Source organism: Dermacentor silvarum, chromosome 5 (genome assembly GCF_013339745.2).
Source record: "Dermacentor silvarum isolate Dsil-2018 chromosome 5, BIME_Dsil_1.4, whole genome shotgun sequence".
In the NCBI taxonomy this organism is placed as follows: Eukaryota; Metazoa; Arthropoda; class Arachnida; order Ixodida; family Ixodidae; genus Dermacentor; species Dermacentor silvarum.
In genome coordinates, this window is record NC_051158.1 from 116,924,086 (window position 1) to 116,937,496 (window position 13,411).

Consider the following 13,411-nt stretch of genomic DNA (forward strand, 5'->3'; position numbering starts at 1 on the left):
TTCACGGACACTACCCGCAAAATGGAAACGGCTTAGTTAGGAAACTACAACACAAACGTTCACGTCCTGCCTTCTTTTCAAGCGAAGCTTTTAAGGGGAAGCTTGTTTCGCTTCTTCCTTTGACATTTCCGCTGCCGCTCCTACTGATGGTCTTGCACGTTGGGTGCGGACGAAGTTTACAGCATATATGTACCAAAATATATACAAGGCTCGAGCGCGGCAGAAATTAAAGCGGTGTAAAAAACTCGTTTGGAGCGTTGCATCACGTCGCCACAACGCCCTCTTGAGTTCCCTGGGAATCGCCACAATACTTTCTAAACTGCTGTAATTATCCCTGACCCCACAAAAAGGCATTGCAGAAACTGCAGCACTTGCCTTTGTACTAACGTGCAACAGTCCATAGGAGAGGTAGATAGAATGGTAGGGGGAGGTAGGAAGACGAGGCATAGAATGGGTAGAACCGACGCAGTTACCAAACAAATGAAAAACAGTCTTGTCACTCTTCGCTCGCATACATGGGGGGAGTGCGGAAGAGGGAGAAGGTGACGTAAGAAGGCAACGATATTTTACTGCTAGACACGGTATTAGTCGCACAGAAACTGGATAAATCTAAATTCAAAGTACACTATTGTCAGGTAGTGGTGACGGTGACGAAAACAGTCACAAAACTGTGAATGACCAAACGGACTTTTTTATTGGGTGCCTGTGCCTAGAAAAGCAAGTTACACTCGAAGCAAAACGATAGCTGCGAAGGCAGTCGGCAATCGTCGAAATCTGATCAGCGCGGCGAAACGCGTCGCCTCTAAACATGAGTTATCGAAAGTTGCAGAGTGCTGCCCTCGTGTCTTCCAGAAAGTGCTGGACAATTCGCGGCGCTCGTACAATCAGATTACATAAGCGTCGGTGACAACAGACAACCAATAAAAGCATCAATAACGTTCAAGAAACTTCGATACATACAGGCGCGTCCTGCGCTGAGCGATAACGTTTAACATTTGTTAGCCAGTGAAAGGCGGTTACCGGTGAAGTACACGTGTCACTATAGTACGTTTGTACTATTTCTGAAAAAAAATAAAAAAATCGCAGTTTCACCCGAAAGGCGAAGCATCGATTGCGATAGCAAATTAGTAGACAGCTATGAAAAATACGAATAGTAGTTTTATCGGCCGTTAAAGTTGTAAATATTTGCTTACTAACTAAATAAACAAGCACGGTGTCACGCGCGCACAGGTAAACATGAACACATCTCGCTCAATGACCTGCGGGAGCTGGTCGAAACACTGGAGTGATAAAGCGCGCCAGCGGCAGCGAGCAAATTGACCTTCGCGCTAGTTCTCGCTTCAACGCGAACTAAACGTCGAAAGCAGAGAGCATACTGAAGCTACCGGCACTCGGCGAATGCACTTAGGCCCATGGCAGATCGCTTTGAAGATGAGGTTCCCGCGGGCGCCAACTTCGACCGCGTCGCAGATCGCTTTCCGATAGCTCCGTGAGCAGCAGCCGCATAAGCAGAACGCACCCTTCCCCCCCCCCCCCTCCTCCCGTCTGCGTCGCCTCCTCCCCGTTCCTCACGCCTGAACGAAAACCGCGCGCTTCCGGCCGCGTTCCTCTGTCGCGTGCGCGAGATTAAGCTTCGGTTGCCGGCTTACCCTCGCACGCTTTCACTCGCACACACAACGCACGTCACGCGGCGACGATATAATCGCCGTAGACGGAACTTCACTACGACGGCGACGGCAAAAATGCGCTTGGAGTGTCCATATAATTGTTTTCGCAATAAAGTAAACCTCGTTCTAGTTTGTAAAGTGAACAACTGATCTAGGGCGTGTAGACGCCAAGCTACATTGAAGCAGCGCAGCGTATAGACCACAATATGAAAGCGGCCACCCATCAAATCAACATTTCTGTACTCGCCTCGGCAGCTTTGTGGCTATGACGTTGCTCGAGGTCGGCGTTTGATCACGACCGAGGCAACCCCATATAGATGAGCGCGAAATGCAAAAATGCAAGGTGCGCGTTAAGAATATCATGTGGTGAAACACATTGTGGCCTTGGCACTTAAAGCCGCACAATTTAGATAAAGTTTACCGCTTCTCTCACGATGCGTTGCACCGTGTGAGACAATGGCAGTGCTAACCTTTGCGCAGGCTATGAATAAGGGCGCACAACTAACGCCTCAAGCCAATATATCTCGCTGTGTGCTCTGTGCACTACGAAGACAAACACAATGGCGCAAGCAAGTAACGTTTAACATCAGCTCACCACTCAAGTATTGCACTAAACGCTGATGAACTTGAACGTTGGCGGTAAACATCACTGCCAATTATCGTCAATCAATGCAAGCAGCGCAGAATGCTTAACTTACATCGATTGCGACAGTGCGTGAGATCCGTATATTTTCCTTCTTTTTCATACTGTAACTTTAAACCTCTCCAGCTATAACAAGTGACACACAGTGTGAAGCAAGCGGTTCAAGTGTTAAAGTGAGAGAAGATCGATCAGTGTGGATAACGTCAAAATAGTGCAAACACTGAAGCACGCGTAAGCACTTTAGTATATTTGTGCAGATTCGTAACTATTGCTTTTCTGAAACTCTTGAAATGGAGAGGGAAGCGTCTATAGGATTTTGGTAAAATCGTTTTTTTTAAACATTCCACAAAAGAAATTATGAGAATAATTTTGCGTTCATCAGAAGGGTTTTTATCACTATGAGCTGTGTTTTCGTGCGCCTGGTTGGCGTCACGAGAGAAGCAGCATGAAGAATTCGCTCGCCGCTGCTACTGCTCGTCATCACGCCATAGTTCAGACGGCGAGTGTCGGGGATCATCGAGTGAGATATTCATGTTGGCTTGTGCGCACCTATCACCTTGCTTGTTAACTTAGTTAGTAAGCAAATGTTTACAACTAATAAAACTGATAACAGTTATTGCGTATAGCATTAAATAATTTGCTATCGCAAAGAATGCTTCGCCTTTAGGGCGAAATGGCGAACTTTTCCATATTGTGAAAGCAATTGTAGTGGACAGTCCAGGCGATTTTCCGCTGTCATCGTCGTCGTCACCGTGAAGTTGCATATAAAGTACAAGTGCGATACGATCGCAGTCACTCACAGTATGCTGTAGGTGTAAGCGGAAAGTATGCGAGGGTGAGCCGATAAAGATGGTGGATTGATCTCGCACGAGCGAGGCAGGAGGGCTGCGATATCCGCGCCATCTTCTTGTGTGAAGGAAAGGGGGTGGAAAGCACAAACATTGGTGCGTGCTAGAAGGGGAGGGTGGTGCTTGTTAGCGCTATTCTCCTCTCCTACACCTTCCGGGGCGGCGCCTGGCGGCGCTGAACGCGGCCCCGCGCTCTCTATCTTCTAGGTCATCTCCGGTGGGTGCAGATTGTAGGCAACCCGAGAAAGCTGATGGCTTCGTGCGTGCTGTTAGCGCCTAGTTCGCATTGAAGCGAGATGCAGCACGAAGGGTCGTTCGTTCGACCTGTCGAACCAATGCAGCCGCCATCCGTCACGTCAGTATCCAGAGAATAAGTGTCCGCGGTCATCGAGTGGGATGTGTTCGTCTTTTTTCTGTGTGCGCGGGACGCCATGGTTAATAATTCAGTTAGCGAACATAAGTTTATGCGGCCAATAATGCCAACTCTCTAAAGCCAACTCTATAGTTGGCCCGTACTCTCTAAAGATTTGCTATCGCAGTCAGTGCTTCCCTGTTTAGGTGAAAATGTGAATTTCTCTTTTTTCGCGAAACCTTCGCAATCTTGCCCGTGCTGCAATTCCGCGCCATCTTGCTTATTTTTTATCTTCTGCCACCTCCTAGCGATGACCACTAGAATTTCATTGAAGAAATTGCATAGATTCAAAGGAATCATTTTACTACGAGTATATATAGTATCCATGAAGTTCATGCGTGGACGAATAGTAATATACTGTTTTTAAGCCCCAAATACATATACCATCATGTATACTGATTTGCTTCAAATTTTCATCTGTAATAATTGTTGTCCATGGACGCAATATAGGCTGGGCCGATCGTTCATGAAAGAGTTCGTAAAAAGCAACCCCATCGTGTTTTGCAACTTTACACAAAAAGAGATACTAAACCTATTTGCAAGTGCTGTTCAACTTGTGAAACAGCTCATGTTAGCTGGTAAACTGTGTCCAGCTTCGTATATGATCAATCATAGATGAGGCAGACTCTGCATAAAGCCTTTCTGGCACATCGCTTCATCATCCTTCGCTGCGTAAATGCACAGACACCTCCTACCGTGCAAATAAGTATGTTCTAAACATGTAATTTTCCGCTCGCGCTGGCAGTGAGTGAGTATTGGTGAAACGTAATCGGTAACATCGGTACCACAATGCTGCTCAACAATAGGCGCCATTGCGATGCGTGATTAAACATAAATTTTTTAGCATTCCTTAATGATACAATTATTCCTAAATTGTGTTTCCTTTAATCTGCTCGATATTGCATTTATGCCGAATATAATAAGAATTCGATTAGAACAAGAACTATACGCGATGTATATTGCACAACTGGCATATTGCTTTTCCTTAGCGAAACCACCGCCGGCGTAAAAATTGATTTTATCTCAAATATTTTGCTTTCCGCGCTTCGTGGGTCATCTGAGTGCCACTCGCCTGCGTTATCAGCATGGTTGGCCGGTACTCACCAAAACTCGAAGAAAAGAAATCGTTTCATTATAATGGTCCAGCTAACGCATCCTAACACCCTGTTGATTACACTTGAGCTATTTATCGAGTGCATGTGTGTCTGTGTGTGAGAGTAATTGCAGAGCCATACCTCGCAGTGAATTTAGTATTTGTACACCACACTCAACAGTTGGTTGTTCTCTTTAACAGAAAATGGTTGGCTGCACACATAAATGCACAAATCCCCGCCTGGGTCAATCTGGCAGTATTTCTGGAGAGTGCATTGTGAGTTGGTGAATATTGATTCTGATTCTTACGTGTTAATTGGTCTGTGTTGGTGGTTATTGTGTTGTTGAAAAGAGCACTTCAACCCATTAAGGACCCAGAAAAATCCACCAGTTAAATTTCGGTGATTTTTCGTGTTAGATGATACCTTTACACTGCAAGTACATTGCAAAAGTTCCATGAGTGCTGCTTTATTAGTTGAAACGCTACGATAGTGTACTTTATAAAGTACGCTGGGCCTTTTTGGGAGCAGAACCTGATGTAGGTCACCAAATGTGAACGCTATATTTTGGAGCTTCAAAAAATAGAAAGGCTTGCAGCGAAGAGTGAAACAAACTTTGCGTAAGCCCTCATAACCTTGTGGTTGCAAAATGAGCATTTTAGTGAAAAATATTCTTTGCTGGAATGTCTTCTTACTATTCAAATGTGCAGCATGATTTAACGGGGAAGGACTTTGGTGTTCCTTTCAGAGGCGCACGCGATGAAAATATATTATTGATGCAGATCTACACGTGATATCTTAGGATGAATGCAGGTTTTCAAAACTAAAGCATTCAGGATTTGGTTCAGTAGTAGTTGAAACATTCAACAGGCTAGTCTGGTGGCATCTCCTCCAATAACAGTCTGTTATTGCATTTTAGTCCTGTTGTATGATTTGGTCGGCCACATTTTCGTTAGAATTGTCTGACCTTTCATGAGATGGGATCAACGTATGGTTCCCCAGTGAGGGTTGCTCTACTTTCATTGAATTTTCATTTTGAAATTTAATTTCATCTCAGTTGGCACATGAATATATATAGATCGTCTTTGTTGCTTTCTGCTTCCTCCCACCTATTTTCCGATTTGTAATAAAATCCTGCATAAATAATCTGCCGCTTTAAATAATGTTCATGTGATATTAAATGCATTTTTGCTCATCTAAACTTAATGCAACACTACCTGCTTGCAATTTTATTGGCTCTGAAGATGACAGCGTTCGTTTTTCCCAAATTGTTTGATGTTCGAAGCAAAATGCTCTCAATCTTTCTTTGCTTTCTCTCTTCTGTTTGTTTTTTTCTTTTTCTCCTCTTTTTTTTCTCCCATCTGTTTCATCTGTTCGCTTCTTGCTGTCTGCTGCCTTCTGGTTATTAGGACTAGTCAAGTTGCTGTTCGTAGCAACTTTTTTCCTAATGCCTTGAAACCTTGTACCACTTGTTTTCATGAATAAAGGTATTATTATTATTATTATTATTATTATTATTATTATTATTATTATTATTATTATTATTATTATTATTATCTTTCTCGGCAGCAAGAAAGGAACCAGGAGGAATAGTAGCAATCTTGATCTAATACCTAATATATTTCTCACCCTGCAATGGTCTGAAGCGTTAGCAGTCCACAAAAGAGTATTTAAAAAACAGCCAGCGAAAAATAATGGTAAAAAGCCGCCGTGCGTGATTAGACAACAATCACGCCGGTCTAGCAAACACCTAGGCCCAGTGTACTTCACAAAGTGTACTTCCTTTTCTCGCGACGCTATAAATATGTATTCTATATGATACGCCATGGCATGCATCGTTTCCGCCATTCTTTTCTAAAACTTCCACACAAACTTCAGCTTTGTGAAGCATATGATGTGCTTGATAAAAAATAAGGAAAGTGGATGTACAGCAGCACCTATGTTCAGCACTTCTCAAAGTTTGGCGATGAATAAATCAAATACGTCATGGAGCTGACAAAAACTACAGTGTGGTCGACTTGGCCGGATACTTTTTAGCCAAATGGCGTACTGAGAAACACAATATATTTCTTCTTTAATTATTTACAACTGAAAATAGTACTGTACTTTTAATATTACGCTGGTATCTAATGGGTTAAACGCGTGTTGAAGAGGTAGTTGTATGGGAACTTCCCATGTTGCGGAATTTTAGTATTTTTCTCCGAGGGGTAGTAACGCATTCGATGTACAAAGCGTCGAATTTTTTAAATATTTAAAAAAATGTCTGGCCGATCTTAAGCCAATGTGTTTTGTGCTGAAGGTCCAGCGTCGCTTACGTTATATTTTTGTTCTTCAAGCATTCTATAGTCTTTACTACAGATAGGTATCTCTACATAATCAGCCATACAGGTACATTATTAGCATAATTCCTATTATTCATAAAAAAACGCTAAGCAGCTTTTCCAGTAAATGGCCTACTATACTATTACCAAAAACTTGTATTGCGCACAATACATTTCATATCTTTTTTAAATATATCTGAATCAATGCAGAAGCAAATGTAAGTCGTAAATTTGAACCTGCTTATTAGTTCAAGTTTCGTGACGTAATTTTCTGTGAAAGCATGTGGTTCCGCGATTTCTCCCGTTTCTTCTAGTCTCCCGACTATTTACATTTATGTGTACTGTTTACCAAGAGTTGCAGCATTAAACTTTCAGAGCAAACCACTTCTATTAGTTATGGGAATTTACAAACATAACACTCTTCAATAAAATGCCAATATACTCAGAGACGCCAGCCGACGTAACGCTTTATTCTGCATATCTACGATTAAACTACTTCAAATAAGATAACAAGCGATCAGATTGTTTACTTTGTTATGCAACGAATGAAATCGAAGATCGCGCCGCTTAGGATAGATGAAACGTGAGTGTGTTTAAAGGCACCTTCAAGGCATCTAATCAAAAATAGGTTATGTTCGAACACGTACTTCTTTACGTGAAGTATTTCTGAAGATTCTTCTGCTGCGGCCGAAAGCTGCGATTCAGGAAAGTTTAACAAGAACAATGCCTTGTAAAAGCCAAGTTTGGACAAGTGCGATCAGTTCCACTGTGGAGTAGTACATTGTGCTGGCGAAAGGCTTCTTGGTTCCCGCGTCCTTTTACGCGCTGGGACGCAACATTATACATGATGCGGTGGTTTTCATTTATTTAGTGACCACAGGAACTAAGGCCTTATGGTCGCTACAGTACACTGCCATAGGGTGTACGGCAAAGGTTGGCAGGTTCTCCATAAACACGTCATCAACGCCGCGCATGTTCGGTGAGGACGCGGGCAAAACGCCGCCGCCGTCGACAACAGTTCTGCGAGTTGTTTGTGTGACCGCACACAACCGCTGTCAAAACGCTGGCGTGAGGATGCGCGCCAGCAGCAGCCGGCAAAGGTTCATGCGGTCTATAGCTTCAATGGAAACTGAGCGGCGAAAGCACAAGCACATACAAAGGTAGTAGCAGTGTTGCAGACCACTATCAAGATAGGGTGTGCGCGACCACCCGGCACCGCGCAAAGTACAACTTGCTCGCAGGGCAGACGCCGCAAACCCTCCCTCCCACGCTGCCTTCCCGCTGTCCTCCTTTCGCGTGGGAGATTGAGTAGCCAGTTCCCTGTCGCTCGTCGCGTTGCTCCTCCGCCGAACGGCATGCGGCTGGGCCATGATTAGTCGTAAGGGCAACTGATAAGAGCGCTAGCGCGATGTATACGTGACGGAACGGCTAAACGCCGTTGTCGACACTGTTAGGGGAGAGGCGGGCCAGAGTAAAGAGAGAGTCAGCGGCACAGGCAGCAGAGGCCGGCAGGGCTGCGCGCATGCGCCGCAGTCGGACAGCGGGCACGCACGCGCACAGTCTAGGGTGCCTCGATGCCCTCCTCGCCCACCGCCCCCTTTCCACTGGGAAGTCGCGTTTGCTCTTCGCCGTGCGTTCGCTCCCCTTGAAAGCACGCGTCCCTGCCCTCCCGCGCTTTCACTCGCACATACAGAATACGGCCAATGCTGTACGGCCCTACGGCCAACGAACTACGTGTAAACTCTCCGTCAACATCGCAGATACACGCCGTCTTCTTGTCGCAGGAGGAAGAACACGAGCTACGCACCAAACATGCCGTGCCGATCCACCTCGCTAGCTCAGTGCGGCGGAGAAGCGCGGACCTAGAGCCAGATCAGGGCGAATAGCGCAATTCTAGCTTCGAACAAAGGTATGTCGGCGACAGAGGAAGCCTTAGCAAGCACCACTCTTATGGGAGTCACGTCCAAGGCGAAAATGTTGAAAGCAGAACCATGCCAATAGAGATGCACATGCTTAAGACACTGAAGAAGGACAAGGTGCGTGAGCATAGAAGGAAAAGCTGCGTTGCGCGTAAACGACATTTGAAATGGAAGTTGAGAAAGCATTCCACAAGGAAAAACACTTGGGACAATATGCTTATGCTGAAAGCATTGACCAAAGGACCGAATAATTAAGAAGTACACTCGTGCTGCAACAGAGTTATTGAACCGCGCCACAAATTTACATACAGATCTAATACACACCTCCTCCTCACTTTAGTCGTAAGGCTTCCCATCAGGCCCAGCCAGTACCGCCATTGAGGATTTAGCTCACGCCGTTGAACTGGCGTTTAAATGCAACATCAATAAAGTGTCTGTTTATTGCGTTACTTCTGCTTAAAGCACAAGCCATCAATAAGGTTGTTCGCCAAAAGCCGGCCTGTCAACACAAGGACAGTGTCATCATCATCATCAGCCTAAATTTATGTCCATTGCAGGCCGAAGGCCTCTCCCTGCAATCTCCAATTACCCCTGTCTTACGCTAGCTGATTCCAACTTGCGCCCGCGAATTTCTTTACTTAATCACTCCACCTACTTCTCGGCGGTCCCGGACTGTGCTTCCCTTTTATTGTTATTTATTCTTTAACTCTAACGGTCCATCGGTTATCCATCCTACGCATTACATGGCCTACCCAGCCCCACTTTTTCCGCTCAATGTCAACTAGAATATCGGCTATCCCCGTTTTTCTCTGATCCACACTGCTCTCTTTCTGTCTCTTAACGTTAGGCCTAACATTTGTCCTTCCATCGCTCTTTGTGCGGTCCTTAACTTCTTCTCGAGCTCCTTTGTTAACCTCCAAGTTCCTGCCCCATATGTTAGCACCGGTAGAATGCAATGATTGTACACTTTATTTTTCAACGACAGTGGTAATCTCCCAGTCAGGATTTGGTAATTCCTGCCATATGCACTCCAGCCCAATTTTATTCTTTTATAAATTTCTTTCTCGTGATCAGGGCTCCCTGTGAGTAAACGACCTAGATAAACGTACTCCTTTACAGACTCCAGAGGCTGACTGGCCATTGAACGTCATCTTTGTCTTCTACATATTAATCTTCAACCCCACTTTTACACTTTCTCGGTTAAGATCCTCAATCATTTGCTGTAATTCATCCGCATTGCTGCTGAATAGGACAATGTCATCTGCAAACCGAAGGTTCCTGAGATATTAGCCGTTGATTCTCACTCCTAAGCCTTCCCAGTTTAAGAGCTTGAATACTTCTACTAACCATGCAGTGAATAGCATTGGAGAGATTGTGTCTCCTTGTCTGACCCCTTTCCTGATAGGTAACATTCTACTTTGCTTGTGGCGAAGCAAGGCTGCTGTGCAATCCTTGTAGATATTCGCCAATATATTCACATTAGCATCCTGTACTCCCTGGTTACGTAATGCCTCTATGACTGCTGGTATCTCTACTGAATCAGATGCTTCTTTATAATCTATGAAAGTCATATAGAGAGGTTGCTTGTACTCCGCAGATCTGTCTATTCCCTGGTTGATGACATGGATATTGTCCCTCGTAGAATATCCCTTCCTGAAGCCATCCTGTTCTCTTGGTTGGCTGAAGTCAAGTGTTGCCCTGATTCTATTTGAAATTACCTTGGTGAATATTTTATACAATACGGAGAGCAAGCTAATGGGTCTATAATTCTTCAATTTTTTAACGTCTCCCTTCTTGTGGATGAGTATAATCTTGACGTTCTTCCAGCTTTCTGGTACACTTGAAGTCATGAGGCATTGCGTATAAAGGGCTGCAAGCTTTTCAAGTATAATATCTCCTAAATCCTTGATTAAATCGACTGTTATTTCATCTTCTACAGCAGCTTTTCCCCTGGTCATGTCTTTCGAGGCAGTTCTAGCTACATGGCTAGTTATAGAAGGGACGTCTGTGTCCTGTTCATCACTACTTCAAATGAAAGTAGCTTGGCTGCTCTGAGACCTGTACACGTCATTATAGAATTATTCCGCTGCTTTTACTCTGTCATCGAAATTTCTGATGATATTAGCCTGCTTATCTTTGTCCTATGTCTAGTTTTCTTCTCACTGATTTTATGCTAAATCTATATTTTACTGCTTTCTCAATCTTTTCCACGTTATAATTTCCGATATCCCTCACTTTCTTCGTTTTCATCACTTTCGACAGTTGAGCGAATTCTATCTGACCTCTCAGGTTTGGCACTTTCATGTTTTGACGTTTCTTTATTAGGTCCTTTGTTCCATGTGATAGCTTACCTACTGGCTGCCTTGATGCCTTACCTCCCACTTGAAAATCTGCTTCTGAGATCAACCTAGTTACGGTTTCATTCATTACCTCTATGTTGTATTTATCTTCCTGTTATAAAGCTGCTTACTTGTTTGCGAGCACCAGCCTGAATTGATCTGCTTTTACCCTTACTGCCTTTAGGCTGGCCTGTTTTCTCATGACTAACTTTATTTTTTTCTCTCTTCAAATTGAGAGAAATCGCAGACCTCACTAACCTATAGTCACTGCACTTTACCCTACCAAACACTTTTAGATCCTGCACTATGCTGGTATCGGCATATAGTATGACATCTATGTCATTCCTTGTTTTTTGATTAGGGCTTTTCCAAGTCCAGTTCCTGTTGCTGCGCTTCCTGGCGAATGTATTCATTATTCGGAGCATATTCCTTGCCGCGAATTCTACCAACGTCTCTCCTCTAGTGCTCCTAGAATCGATGCCGTAGATGCCACTTTTGCGTTAAAGTCGCCCATGGCTACAATACGCTCTAAGAAAAAAAGGCCAAAAGTGAGTCACAGCAACGTGACTCTTTTTCTGTGCTAAGACCCCCTTTTGCGTCAGTAGAGTCACAAAATAATGATCAACCCTTCTGCATGAGTCAATTGACTCCCAATGGCTTGCGAAGAGTCGTGAAAGATCGCGACTTCTTTTTGTGCAGCAATTGACGAGAGAAAGATTATAATGCAGGAGAAGAAATACCAGATAATTTCTTCTGGCTTTTTGCTTGCTTCTGGTTCAGGCAGACCCTCAGCGTTTATGTCCTGGTTGTAATGCAATGTCTCATTGTTTCGTACCATGAAGAAGGGTGAAAAAAGGACACCGACCACTGAAAGAATGCAAGAAAAGACGTTTCAGTTCCCCTGACGGGAGCCTTGTTTACAATCTGAAACGTCTTTTCTTGCATTCTTTCAGTGGTCAGTGTCCTTTGTTATCATTCTTCATGATGCTTCCCGACCAGACGGGCTTCCGTCAAAACCTGGACTTCTGTCGTTGATTTTCCTTGACCATGTCTGTTGACAGCTCGCACGCTTAAGCGATAGCTGGTTTCCTGTGCTAAGGAATACCAGCGTTCGACACACTGGATTATGACCATTAGTAAATCTAAAAAAAACGATTGGTTACTAAACAGAGCACATAAACGAGGCAACAAGTTAAGTTCAGTGGATGCACTCAACAGTGCCAATTGTAAATGTAGTTCTGTGATGTAAAATTTAATTTCGAGGGTTTATGTGCCAAAACCGAGATATTATTATGAGATACACGGTAATGGGAAGCTGCAGATTCATTTTCAGCAGCTCGAGTTCTTTAGCGTGCCCGGAAAGCGGTTTTGCTTTCTGCCCCCATTGGAATGCGGCCGCCGCGGTTGTAATTGTACCCGTGACCTCGAGTTCAGCAGCACAATGCCACAGCCACTGGGCTACCGTGGTTCGTTACGTTCCGCGACCAGAAAGAAACATCAGCGTACACTACACTGCATTTGAGCCCCCTTAGAAATATTATAATAAAAAGTCGCACTTTCGCCCAAAAGACGAAGCTTTGATAGCTATAGCAATGCATTAGACAACTTCACGAAGCAAGGTTCGTAGTTTCATCGACTGTATAAATTGCAGTAAAAATTCGTTTACCATTTACATTAGCAATCATGAGGTCACGCGCGCACGTGCTAACAGAGGGGACCGAACGCTTCTGCTGCCTCTTTCCTTCAACGCGTCTCCGAAACTTTAAATTACGATACCTCGGCTTACCCCGCCTTTGGACCCATCGGAGATTACTTCTAACAGGGCGAGTGTGGCGCAATAGCTGTTTAGAGCAACGGCGTGAGGAGTCGCGTGCTAAACCAACGCCTCCCTTGCCCCGGCTTTCGCGCGTGTTATCACGTTTCATTGCGCGCCCATCAAGCCACTATCCATCGCGGCTCACCCTCGAACACTTGCTCTCACGCGCGCAGTCAACGGCGCGGGATAGCATCTCATCGCACTTGGACTTCATACGTAAGCTCACGGCAACGCCAACAGATAAATTTCACCGGTTGTGTCCATATAATCGCTATCACAAATAAACGTGAATAGTTCTACCTCGTTTAAATTCATGGTTGTTTCATTCGTGAACATTATTTCCGTGAAGGAAAAT

At 44.4% G+C, this 13,411-nt stretch overlaps 1 protein-coding gene across 1 annotated transcript in view; it reads left to right on the top strand.

The window, feature by feature from the left end:
• LOC125945969 (evasin P1181-like) overlaps positions 1 to 13,411 on the top strand; it is a 329,927-nt gene that overhangs the window by 45,890 nt on the left and 270,626 nt on the right. The window lies entirely within an intron of this gene.